A 13,438-nucleotide genomic window follows, 5' to 3' on the forward strand; every position below is an offset into this window, starting at 1 on the left:
CCTACCAACGCCACTATGGCTATTAAATGAATCTCCACTACCGCTAGCAGATGTAAGTGGTTTTTATTAAACAGTTTCCCGGAGTCTCTTCTCCTTACTTAGACTTACTAGTGTTTATTTTATTTTATATTTTTTTCAACCCATTTCTCAACAGATATGATTGGGGTATCACTATCCTTGGATTTCTGTCCCCTTGACCAGTCGAGGTCCTTTTTCTGGATCCACCATTTCTTCAATTGAAGATATTTTTAAAAAAACGTTCACAAGGTTAGAACAACCCTTTTGTTGAATCAGTTTTTCTCCTGGTTAGATCCTCTTTTTGATGACGTTATTTCAGTAGAGCAGTCTAACTATTTCATGATATAGACTCAATTATCATCTTTCTCTATAAATAGTAACATGAAGGTAAATGTTTAATCTGAAGATATTAATCGTTTGGTGTCAATGTACCCCCTATTTTTTGCTGAGTCATTTTTTGAGAATTGTTCTACTAGCCTATGTATACACGATTTAAGTAGTTGCAACAGCCTGTTTGGTATAAGTTGTAAAATTGTTGTTTATGAAAAATTAACACTCTAATGTAGAATTCTGTACATATTTTTCCTTAGAATCGTTTTGATTTGCCCCTGATGAAGAGTGGATTACCACTCAAAACGTGTTGGGCCTGCCACAATCTCAAACATCAAGAATAAATATGAACTTTGGTTCTTGTGACCTACTCTGACTGAATGTGAATTTCTTCAATTGACCTCCTCAAATATTGTTTGCTAAAAGTTTCTTTAGAGATTACTAGAAAGATTGTATAAAATACAAACTAATTGTTGATCTGGTCTTCCAGACATTGGAAAGTGTGCAGGGGACGTGAGTTCCCTAATAGGGAACTTTTTTGTTTCTTATAACTTCATGCAGCCTAGGTGTCAAGGTTGCTTATTTCTCCTCTGCACCTCATATCTATCTTCTAATTCTTTTCACTATTTCTTCAAGACACTAACTCTATTCCTAATTACCTACATCAATAGGGTGTGCCATATTTGTCCAATTTTCCTTTTTCCAGTACATGGGATTGGAGCCAATGGAAGAAGTGCAGAGTGTACTGATTTCTGGTTGCTTGCAAAGCCAGCTCGGGGAAGCACTTAATTTACTAGGAGGAACTGGTAAGATGAGGAAAGTGTGCAAGATCAGTTAGAGGTAAACCTCCTCCTGCACCTTTGGATGACTAACACCCTGTCACAGCCCTCTCTAATCTTTATCTACCTGTAACACTCTGGATGCCCTTGCCCCGGTCATGAGGATCTGCCTGAAGCCCAAATCCAAGTGCAACACTTGGTACGATTCGGACCTCGCCGCCCTTAAACGCAAGTGTAGGGCAGCGGAAAGGAAGTGGAGGGCCTTGGGCGCATTCCCTGACAAACTGAACTGCCGCTTGCTCCAAAGGCAGTACACTCTCTGTCCACTCTAAGAAGAGAGCCTACAACCAAGCCTGCATCTCTGCGGCATCTAACAACTCGGCCGGACTTTTCAAAATCTGCATGGAGCTGGCCAATCCTGCTGCAGTCTCTACCTCTCCAGTTCACTCCCAGGCCCTCTGCACAGATTTGGCCTCTCATTTCACTACTAAAACTAAGGACATCCTGTCCACCCTCTCTTCCTCTACCTCCTCTTCCTCCTCCTCCTCTACCACTCCTGGCCCACGTGAGGCGTCCCTCCTCCTCTTTGGCTGATTTCTGCAATCACTCCTTTGCCACTGGAACTTTCCCCTCCCCCTTAAGCACTCTCTTGTGCACCCCCTTCTAAAGAAGCCCTCGTACGATCCTTCCTCTCTGGCTAACTATCGCCTGATCTCCATCACTCCTTTCCTGGGCAAACTCTTAGAAAAGCTGGCCATCTCCCAGCTTAATCTATATAATGAATCTGTTGGTTGTCTCCATTACCACCAGTCTGGCTTCAGAGCTGCCAGAAGCACGGAAACTGCTCTCCTGAACCCCCAGTGAAGACTTGCTCTCCAATCTTGACTCTAATCTCCCTTCTATCCTCATTCTCCTAGATCTATCCTCTGCTTTTCACATGGTCAACCATGCCATCCTACTCAATCATCTCTGCGACAAACTTGGTACTACTGATCAGGCCCTGCCCCGGTTGACCTACTTTCTCACCGACCGACTATCTCATGTCCAACCGGAGTCTGTCCTCTATGCTATCTGTCTCTCCACTTGTGGTGTTCCCCAGGGGTCTAACCTCTCTCCCTGGCTCTTCAACCACTACCTGACACCTCTTGCCCTTTGCATCACTACTTTCTGCTCCAATTTTCAATGTTATGCGTATGACACTCAGTCACCTCTGCTTCTTCTCTCATATCAGACTGTCTGGCCGCAATTCAGGAATGGTGTGCCACCAATGGTCTCTGCCTTAATGCCAGTACGACTGAGAGCCTCCTTATTGGGACACCCCCTCCCTCCTTTCCTCTCTCTCTTTGTCCACCCTCTCTTGGTCCCCTTTCTGCTCCTTCCTGTGAGGCTATGAACCTTGCTGTCATCTTCGACTCCACCTTCTCCTTCTCTCCTCATATTTCTGATGTCTCTAAGAAGGCAAACTATCAGCTGCACCTCCTCAGAGTTATTCTTTATTTTTTCACTTTGCCTCAGAAGCTCACTGTCTCCAGAGCTCTGGTCTTCTCTAGGCTGGACTATTGCAACAGCCACTTTCTAAATCTTCCTGCCTCTACTCTTCGATATTTACTACTTATCCAGAACAGGACTGCAAGACTTGTCCTTGGCCTCAAGCCCAAGGATCGTATCTATGAAATCTCTTCACTGGCTCTCTGTGGCTGCAAGGATCTACTTCAAGACCCCTGCATTATCCAGAAGGCTTTCTGGGGTCTGGACCGCTCTACCTCCAACTTTCTCTTCCAAAACAGATTCCTTCTTGAGCTCTCGACTTTTCCACCTCCAACTCTCTGAGGGTCAGACCCTTCTCCAAGCAGAGAGTTGGGGCCAGGTCTATCTTCTCGGCAGGGGCTTCCCCCTGGAACATCCTCCCTGCCTCTCTCAAACTTGAGCAGAACCACCTCTGGTTCCGGATGCAACTCAAGAACTTTCTTTTTGCTTCTCTTCCTCTGCCCAGCTGATGCACCTGACTGCTATGCGCACTGGTCATCTGGTCACGCTCTGAACCTGGGCCCAGGCTCCTGCATGTCCAGTTGCCCTCACACTGCCTCCTCAGCACTTAAGGGTCTGTATCTGCAACCATACAGTCCCTTCTCTCTGCAGCTATGAGCCACCCGCTGGCTGCACTTGTGAGCTAACTGCACTTCCCCCTTCCACTCCCCCTTGGCACTTCTCCTCTTCCCTCTTCCCCGCACTTGCATGAACTGAATGACACAAGGCCTATTGAGATCGTTATTTTGTCCTAATTTTGTTTCCCCCTCCTTGTCATGTCGGGCCTAGAAAAACTTGTGTACAGGCACGTTATAAATGGCACATATTATCAAATCATTGACGGGCTGAAGAAGGAAGCGTGGGAGATTACCCTTAGCAAAATTCAAGGGCCAGCTGAGACTGTGGTATTTCTGGGAATTCAGTGGCAAAATGCGCATCGAGAGATGGTGTCAAAGGGCCAACAAAAGATACTTGAGTTTACTACGACTGTGAACAAGAAACAAGCTCAGCAGTTCATAGGGCTGTTTGGCTTTTGGGGACAGCATATACCACATTTAGGGCAAATATTGGCTCCACTCCACAAAGTGATGTGTAAGAAGTATGAGTGAGGAGAAGAACAACAGAGAGCGTTTGACTTGGCAAACGACACTGTGCAGTGTTTTCTTGATTTGTGGCCTTTGAAGTCAGAAGTGTAGTTGAATGTGTCAGTACAAGAAAATTACGCTAACTGAAGTGTGTGACAAAAGCAAGCCTGAACATGGGTTCCCTTTAGGATTTTGGAGTTGCAAATTACCTGAGGCTGGTGATACATTCCGTTTGAGAAGCAATTGCTAGCATGCCATTGGGCTCTTGTTTATACTGAGCAAATGACAGTGGGGCATGATGTACTGATCAGGCCCGTAATTCCGATTATGCAGTGGGTTTTGAGTTCTCCTTAAACACACAGGATAGGACATGCTGAGAAACCGGTATAATCAAGTGGAAATGGTATATGCAAGTAGAGCAAAATCAGGAAAAGGCGAGGTTGCAAAACTACACGAGAAAGTGTCAGGTTCCGACCTGGTTACTCATTTTCTCATTCTTTTCCTCACAAGAATAAACCACAGCAGAGCATAGACAACACTCTCGCCATACCCAATTCCATAGGATTCATGGATATGGGTTGCCATGGCTACTTTGGCGTCCTTTGTGTCCTCTGTGATACGGATGACGTTAGGAACGCGTTCCCTTGGCAACCTATTCAAAGAATTCCGGGTAGCCTGCTCTTCGCTTCTGATTTTGTTATCAGCTGCAATTGCGTCTTGTGTTTCTCTCATTGCCCTTTGTCCTTGCCCTTGCCTTTGCTTTGCCTTGCCCCTATACCTCCTTTGGTATTCCATGTGCACCGAACTTGGAACGCTCTCTTACCTGTCTTTTCCTGCCGCTTGGAAACTGCTGGTCTACACGTGCACCGAACCCAGAACGCTTACTTACAAATCTCTGCCTGCCGCTTGGAAACTGCTTGACTCCACGTGTACCGAACCCGGAACGTTCATTTACAAGTCTTTGCTTTTCGAGTTGGATTTGCTTACATACCTTTGTGTGTTGAACATGGAACTCTAGTTACCATCTCTCTCCATTGGATTGCTGGCATAAGGAACATCTCATCTTGGTTCTGAAAAACTTACCAATTACACCCCAGTGTACTTATAGCGCAGAACTTGAGACTGCCATCCTGCGCTAGTCGTTAGGCCTCCTGGTGCCAGCGGGATAAGGCTTGGGACTAGAGACTGCCTCATTTCCACTAAGGCGTCCTCGTGTCGTCGGTTCAGGATAGTACACTGGTTGTTAATTCGGTACGCCATCTACTTCAGCACCCTTGGTAAGCCTTCAATTTTCATCTGTCAACCACTGCCCTTTTCTACTGCCCTTTTATTGTTTCTAATTAATTAACACCACTGTCTCTCTTGTATTTCCTCTTAGTCCACATCTTGACCCAGCCTTGTTATTTCTTCGACCAGAACCTCCCGGTATACTCCTTAGCCTGGTCAGTTCTGAATCAATTATTGCCTATTCTCATGTACCTTGGTTTTCAACTCTGTGAACTAATTTGTTCCTCTTGTATTCCTGCAGCGCCTGGTCATTTGTGTGGTGTTCCTTATCTTTCAGCTAATAGATCCCTCTGTATTTACCTTGGGTGTTCAGAGGGTTATATTCGTAGAAAGATTTCTACGGCTACACTACGAGTTGAAGTATGGTTCCATCTCTACGGATTCTGTGAAACCTTACATAATCAGAAGCCTTAAAAATGGACGCCAATGTGACCTGGGCTGCATTAATGCAACTAGTAGCCGAATTGCGTACTGACATGCAGACGGCTCATACTACCACGCAGGCACGCATTGACGGGCTCCAGGCATGGTTGCCGGATACAGAGCATCCTCCTCCCCAGGTACCCATTGCTGGTGCCGGGGTACCTGCTCCTCAAGTGGCACCGGCTGCCTCAGTCTATATGTCCACACCACATCCATTAGCTCCCCCTGAACGGTTTCATGGAGATCCTAGGGTTTACAGGACATTCTTGAATCAGTGTCATTTACACTTTCTATGTCGTCCAAATGCTTTTCCTGATCCCGCTACTAAGGCGGCTTTTGTTCTTTCCCATCTAGCCGGTACGGCTGCATCATGGGCTAACCCGTTATTGGAAGCAGGTAGTCCATTGTTATTTGATTGTGATGCCTTGTTAGAGACTGTGAGTCTGGTTTTTGATACACGATATAAGACCCAAGCCACGGAGTTAGAATTATTGAGTTTACAACAAGGTGATACTCCACTCCTTTCCTATGTTACTGGGTTTAACCAGCTCATAGCTGAAACTGGTTGGCCCGAGGACAAGAAGGCCTCCTTGTTCTATAAGGGTCTTTCAGACACGCTTAAGGATACCCTGGCCACAGTCCCAGTGGATCCTACTGCCTTCCATGAACTACTAGATTTGATTCTCCAAGTAGATGCTCGCATAGCCGAAAGAAAAGGGGAGAAAAGACCCCAAATTCCGGCTCTAATTCCCCCGATTCCCACGGTATCTAACCAGCCTGAGCCAATGCAGATTGGTGCTCTACGAGGGCCACTAAACGCTCAGGAGAGAACGGAGACGCACGGAAAACATATGTTTTAATTGTGGTTTTAAAGAGCATATACTAAAGGTCTGTCCGAAAAAAAAACTAAGAAGTCGGGAAACGCGAAAACTCGGTATTGGAAGGGGTCCAGCTACTGAGTTCTGTATCTGTGGACTCCACTATGCTTATGCCCGTCACGTTCTCAGCCTTTTTCAGACCTCCAAAGGGCTCATGTTGGTCCGGGGATCCTGTGGTTGATTCAGGAGACACGGGTAACTACATAGATTTTATGTATGCCCAAGAAAACGAGGTGCTTCTTGTGAATAAAGATCATCCCAAGCTAGTTAATGCTGTTGACGGTAGTACCTTGTCGTCTGGTTTAGTCACCCAACAGACGGTACCTCTTATCATGACTTCGGATTGAGGACATTCGGAAACTATTTCCTTTGATGTCATCTCAGCCCCCAAATTCAAAATGATATTGGGTATTCCCTGGTTAAAATTGCATAACCCAACCATTGACTGGGTTAAGGGGGAAATAAAAATTTCGTCTTCATACTGCACAGAGCATTGTTTCATGACACCAACTATCTGTGAGAGACCTTGGCAGTCCCTCTTGGGAGTTGCTCCCATTGTGGGTGCTGTTTCCCTGGTATCATTACCTCGTGATTATTCAGCGTATAAAGATATGTTCGACCCGAAAGGTGCTGAAGTGCTTCCTCCACATAGACCCTATGACTGTCCCATCGATATAATACCTGGGGCTAAAATACCAAATGGTAGAATCTATTCTTTGACCCAGAAAGAGGACGGAATTTTGAAACAATACATAGAGAAGTCTCTAAGCACAGGGTTTATTCGGCCCTCGCTTTCTCCTGCAGCCTCACCCTTGTTTTTTGTACCTAAAAAAGAAGGAGACCTTCGCCCCTCTATTGATTATAGGGAATTCAATGCTGTCACCATAGGAAACCAGTACCCCATCCCTCTGATCTCAGTCCTACTTGATCAATTAGGTGCCTCCACAATTTTCACCAAACTAGATTTAAGGGGGGACTATAATTTAGTCCGAATTAGGGCTGGTGATGAATGGAAGACCGCGTTTAAGACCAAGTATGGTTTATTTGAATATTGCGTTATGCCATTTGGCCTTTGTAATGCTCCCGCCACGTTCCAACACTTTATCAATGATGTATTCAAAGATATGTTGGACAGATTCGTAGTGGTGTATCTGGATGACATTCTGATATATTCATCTGATTACGATTCTCATGTGTCCCATGTTTCATCCATTCTACAACGGCTTACAGAAAATCAATTGTATGCCAAGTTAGAAAAGTGCAGATTTCATGTCTCTTCGGTTGAGTTTCTGGGTTACGATATAACTGACCGTGGTATCAAAATGAGCAATACCAAGGTTAAAGCTATTCTGGAATGGCCAGTTCCCGCTACTTTGAAACAATTTCAGTCCTTCCTTGGTTTAGCCAATTTTAACGGACACTTTATTAAGTCCTTCTCCTCTATGGCCTCGCCGTTGACTACTCTTACCAGTTCCAAAAATGCTTTTCTCTGGAGTGATGCAGCTCAGGAAGCCTTTGATCGACTTAAGTCAGCTTTCGCTACTGCCCCTATACTGCTACACCCTAACCCTGCTTTGCCATTTGTGGTTGAGGCCGATGCATCGGACGTGGCTGTTGGGGCAATCCTTTCACAGGAATGTCAGGATCCGGGGAAACTACACCCAGTTGCTTTTCATTCCAGGAAATTAACCTCGTATGAGGCTAATTACACCATTACTGAAAAAGAGCTGCTAGCAGTTAGGGATGCCTTTTTAGTCTGGCGGCATCATCTTCTGGGTACGTCAGTACTGGTACGGGTTTTTACGGATCATCGTAATCTACTTGCCCTGCAGTCGGTCAAATGCACTACCGCGCGACATGCTAGGTGGCATGAGTTTTTTTCCATGTACCATTTTGAAATAACGTATAGACCTGGTTCCAAACATACTAAAGTGGATGCACTGTCACGTATACATGGTGTTCCAACAAGGGAACATGAAGGTGAATCTCTCCTGTCCTCCCAACAAGTTGTGTGTGCGTGTGTGATTCATACCTCCCTACGCACTTCTCTCTTGAATTGGGTAAGTGATAACCCAGCACCCATTCATGAATTAGGAATTCACGCAATGGCTTACCGTATCACATGGGTTTTATATACCTTCCTGACCATGAAGCACGGGAAACCACGCTCCGATTGTGCCATGATTCCAGGTTTTCTGTGCATCCGGGGATAGGGAAAACACTAGAGCTATTACAGCGCTGGTGTTGGTGGGCATCAATGAAGAAAGACGTCATGAAGTACCTTAAATACTGCGCTGTCTGCGCTCAGTGTAAAAACGTACCCTCCAAACCCATAGGGTTATTACATCCCTTGCCAGTTCCGAATCATCCCTGGGAGATGTTGTCCATGGACTTCATCGTCGAACTACCAGATGATCAAGGGGCAACTCTATATGGGTGGTGATTGATTCTTTTTCTAAAATAGCTTTGTTTATCCCTTGTAAAGGTCTTCCTAGTGCTCTGGTGTTAGCGGACATGTTCCTCAAGCAGGTGTATCATTTTTTTTTGGTTTACCACAAGTCATTATATCTGATCGCGGTACTCTGTTCACTTCTAAATTCTGGAAAAGCCTCACTACTTCTCTTGGTATTGAGGATCGTTTTTCTACCGCCTATCATCCACAGACGGACAGTCAGAGAGAACGTTTGAATGCCACTCTTGAACAATACTTACGTTGTCTTATTTTACAGCATCAAGATACCTGGTTATTTGTCTTAGTCATGGCAGAATTTGCATATAACAATTCCTTGCACACCTCACACCCGTTCTTTGCTATGTATGGTCAACATCCTCGTATTCTTCCTTTGGAACCCTCGATCTCATCCAACAGTCCCGCTGCTGTGGCTTGTGTTCGTGATCTGACCAAGGTTCGGAATTCTATTTCTGCACATCTGCATACAGCCAAAACTCAACAAAAGAAATATGCAGATCTCCACAGATCTCCGCCCCCTTATTATAAGGTGGGCTCGAAAGTATGGTTAGTCACACGGAATCTGTGTCTTCCTGGCCGTCGGTCTCTTCTTCCTCGATTTGTGGGTCCATATCCGATCACGGCTATTGTAAATCCTGTTACTGTACAGTTGGCCTTACCGGCTTCTTGGAGTATACATCCTGTTTTTCATGTATCATTGTTGAAACCCTTCCATCCTGGTACTAGGTTGCCTGATCGTCCTCCTCTTACGGTTCAAGGTTCAGAGGAATACGAGGTCCAGCGCATATTAGATACTAATGTATCCCGGGGTGTACGTCTTTATTTCGTAGATTGGAAGGGTTACGGTCCTGCAGATAGGACCTGGGAACCAGTTGGGAACATCCATGCCCCTTTACTGATTTCTTGTTTTTGGCCAGCGTGGAGGAGGGCATCTTTGAGGAAGGGAACTGTCAGGTTTCGACCTGTTTACTTGTTTTCTCGTTCTTTTCCTCGCAAGAATAAACCACAGCAGAGCGTATAACAACAATCTCGCCATACCCGATTCCATAGGATTCACGGATACCGGTTGCCATGGCGACTTTGGCGTCCTTTGCGTCCTCCGTGCTACAGACGACGTTAGGAATGCGTTCCCTTGGCAACCTATTTAAAGACTTCAGGGTTGCCAGCTCTTCGCATCTGATTTTATCAGCCACGATTACGTCTTGTGTTTCTCTCATTGCCCTTTGTCCTTCTGTCAAGGCGAAGTCCGTCCCAACGCAGAAGTAGCAAGAACTCCTACCTCCCCTTGACGGTCTTGGCGCCTGGATTAGTTTAAACACAGGTCACTGCGACCCCCACGGGGGAATGAGGGTTAGGGTCCACGGGTTGGATGGGTTTCGGGGTTGTAGGTTAAACGGATTGAGGATTAGGGAGAGGTTTTGGATAGGATAGGGGTTGTTAGGGTTGAGATGCTCCTTTTTGGTAGTTGCTGTTTAACGTTTTGGCATTCATCCATGCATTCATATCTCATGCATGCATTACCCTTAGACTGGAACCCAACACTCTGTTAACTACATTCACAAAGTTTGCCCCACCTTAGGGTTTCAATAGACACAGTATTCTAGTTAGGCTTCAGCACTCAGCTTAAACTTGACACTAGTCTTTTCCCCTTTTACATATTAGGTTCACTACGAGATTTACAACATGGATTCGAGCACAATACTTTTGATCACATTAATACACTTAACTCTGGTTTTCCAATGCACTTCTTCTGCCCGCCGGCTCCGCAGACTGTGGGTTGAGGAATCAGATCACTGAAGGTGGCGGTAACTCCTGACAAAAAGGAGATAATTAGCTTTGCTCTTTCACGCCTTCTGACATTTCACAAGTACCTGCAATGGCGAGTAACAGTGCTTAATGACCCGCAACAGGCGAGTGCAGCGTTACGTTTACACCCGCAACTGGCGAGTGCACATCACATGCAGTTTTAGTATGTTATTAGTTAGTTCGCGTAACATTCGCGTATCTCCCCCGAAGTTAGAAAGACTTCCTGATTGTCACTAGCAACCGGAGCCTCTTTTCAGCGTTATTTTCCCTCTGGCAAGGTTTAAATGGAAATCAGTGTACTTATCTTTTGCATCGCGGGGCCTGATGATGTATCCGGCAGCGAGGGCGGCCCCGCGAGTAGCTTTAGCTGGAGCTCTGTCAGATGCGTCCTCTCAGCAGCAGCGTCGAGCACGGACAAACGTTCCGGGATCGCGCATGCGCAGAAGCCTCTTCGCGCATGCGCATTGCGTTGGGCGTTGTCCTGGGCCGGCTGGGCTGTAGTCCTAGGCCCGGGGTTGCTGGGAAGTGTAGTCTTCCTTTGGTTCTGCCCCCTGTACACCTTTTTCCCCCACACCATGTACATCTGCACTGGGGACAAAGGTGACAACGGCTCAGAGAGGTTCCTCCCACAACCCCTGCAACCACCCTGCCCTTGTTTTGTCCTTGGCATAGCTTTATGACACCTTGCCCTTGCTTTGCCTTGCCCCTATACCTCCTTTGGTATTCCACGTGCACCGAACTTGGAACGCTCTCTTACCCGTCTTTGCCTGCCGCTTGGAAACTGCTGGTCTACACGTGCACCGAACCCGGAATGCTTACTTACAAGTCTCTGCCTGCTGCTTGGAATCTGCTGGTCTACACGTGCACCAAACCCGGAACGCTTACTTACAAATCTCTGCCTGCCGCTTGGAAACTGCTTGACTCCACGTGTACCGAACCCGGAACGTTCATTTACAAGTCTTTGCTTTTCGAGTTGGATTTGCCTACGTACCTGTGTGTGTTGAACATGGAACTCTTAGTTACCATCTCTCTCCATTGGATTGCTGGCATAAGGAACATCTCATCTTGGTTCTGAAAAACATACCAATTACACCCCAGTGTACTTATAGCGTGGAACTTGAGACTGCCATCCTGTGCTAGTCGTTAGGCGTTCTCGTGCTGGCGGGATCGGGCTTGGGACTAGAGACTGCCTCATTTCCGCTTAGGAGTCCTTGTGTCATCGGTTCAGGATAGTACACTGGGTGTTAATTCGGTACGCCAACTACTTCAGGAACCCTTGGTAAGCCTTCAATTTTCATCTGTCAACCACTGCCCTTTTCTACTGTCCTTTTATAGTTTCTGGTCAGTTCTGAATCAACTATTGCCCATTCTCCTGTACCTTGGTTTTCAACTCTGTGATCTAATTTGTTCCTCTTGTTTTCCTGCAGCGCCTGGTCGTTCGTGTGGTGTTCCTTATCTTTCAGCTAATAGATCCCTCTGTATTTACCTTGGGTGTTCAGAGGGTTATATTTGTAGAAAGATTTCTACGGCTACACTACGGGTCCAAGTCTGGTTCCATCTCTACAGATTCTGAGAAACCTTACAGAAAGTGGCTAGTGTACCACCTGTAGACTATATACTGAAGGAAGTGACCGAAGTGCATGAGTCTCCAGTAAAAAGGGATGTACCATATGGGGAGTTGACGGTAGAACAGACAGAACATGCATGGTACACTGATGGCTCAGCCCGTTATGTAGGAACTGAGCGTTATTGGAAAGCTGTGCCGTGTAATCCCAAGACAAAAAAGATCCTAACCACGTCAGGTAAAGGGAAGAGCAGCCAGTTTGCAGAGCCTTATGCAATATATCAAGCTTTGAAACAAAAAAATACCTGGTCAATGTCACTTGTACACAGATGTATGGCCAGTGGCCAATGGGCTAGCTACATGGCTGACGATATGGCAAAAGAATGGGTGGAAAATGAATTCCAAAGAATTGTGGGGAAAAGAACTGTGGCAAGATATCTGGGAAATGCTATCACAAAGTGAAGTAACAGTATATCATGTGGATGCGCATTGTACTACTGACTTATTAGAACGCTGATTCAATTATGATGCAGACGAACACACCAAGATTTGGAGGGTTTGGCCAAGTGGGTTCACCAAATATGTGAACACATGGGAGAGAAGGTTACTTCCAGGTGGACACACGGTTGGGGGATTAATATCCCTTTAGAGCTGAGGTCTTCAAACTGTGGGGCGTACCCCCATGGGGGCGTGGCCAAATCCCTGGGAGGGTAGGGGGTGCGAGAGCCCAGCATTAACTGTACAAAGAAATATACACATTTTTTACATTGGAGGAAATGTGCAGGGGCGAGTCACATGCTCAGACTGGAGCATTAAAACTGTCTCAAGCACCAATGAAAAAGTGGCCCGCATTTGGAAATGGATATTCATTCATTTAGTCACAGACTGTTTGAATAGTACTGAAGGGTGTGTTTTTTTAAAATAAAAATGTAAGTAAATTGTGATATTTAAAGAATATTTATTTAGCAACAATGGTCAAAACTGCTAGCTGCATAGTGAAGTAACTTATCAAAGTGGCCCACATTGGCCATACAAGGCTGGGGGCGTTTTACTTCGCCAGCCTTGCATAGCTCATTGAAAATGCTGTCTGGGGCACTGCATGTCTGTATGTGCGAGGGGGAGCTCCTGGCCTCCTCGCACATAAGGACAGAGCAGCCTGCAGCGGGGTGTTTCAGCACCCACACGCAGGCCCCTTCAGAAGGTATGTTTATGTTCCTTTATTTTTTTATTTAAATATGTGTATCGATGCGTGTATGCTTGTGTTATGAGTG

The sequence above is a fragment of the Ambystoma mexicanum genome, chromosome 6p (assembly GCF_040938575.1).
Source record: "Ambystoma mexicanum isolate Mex_15411 chromosome 6p, UKY_AmexF1_1, whole genome shotgun sequence".
NCBI lineage: Eukaryota > Metazoa > Chordata > Amphibia > Caudata > Ambystomatidae > Ambystoma > Ambystoma mexicanum.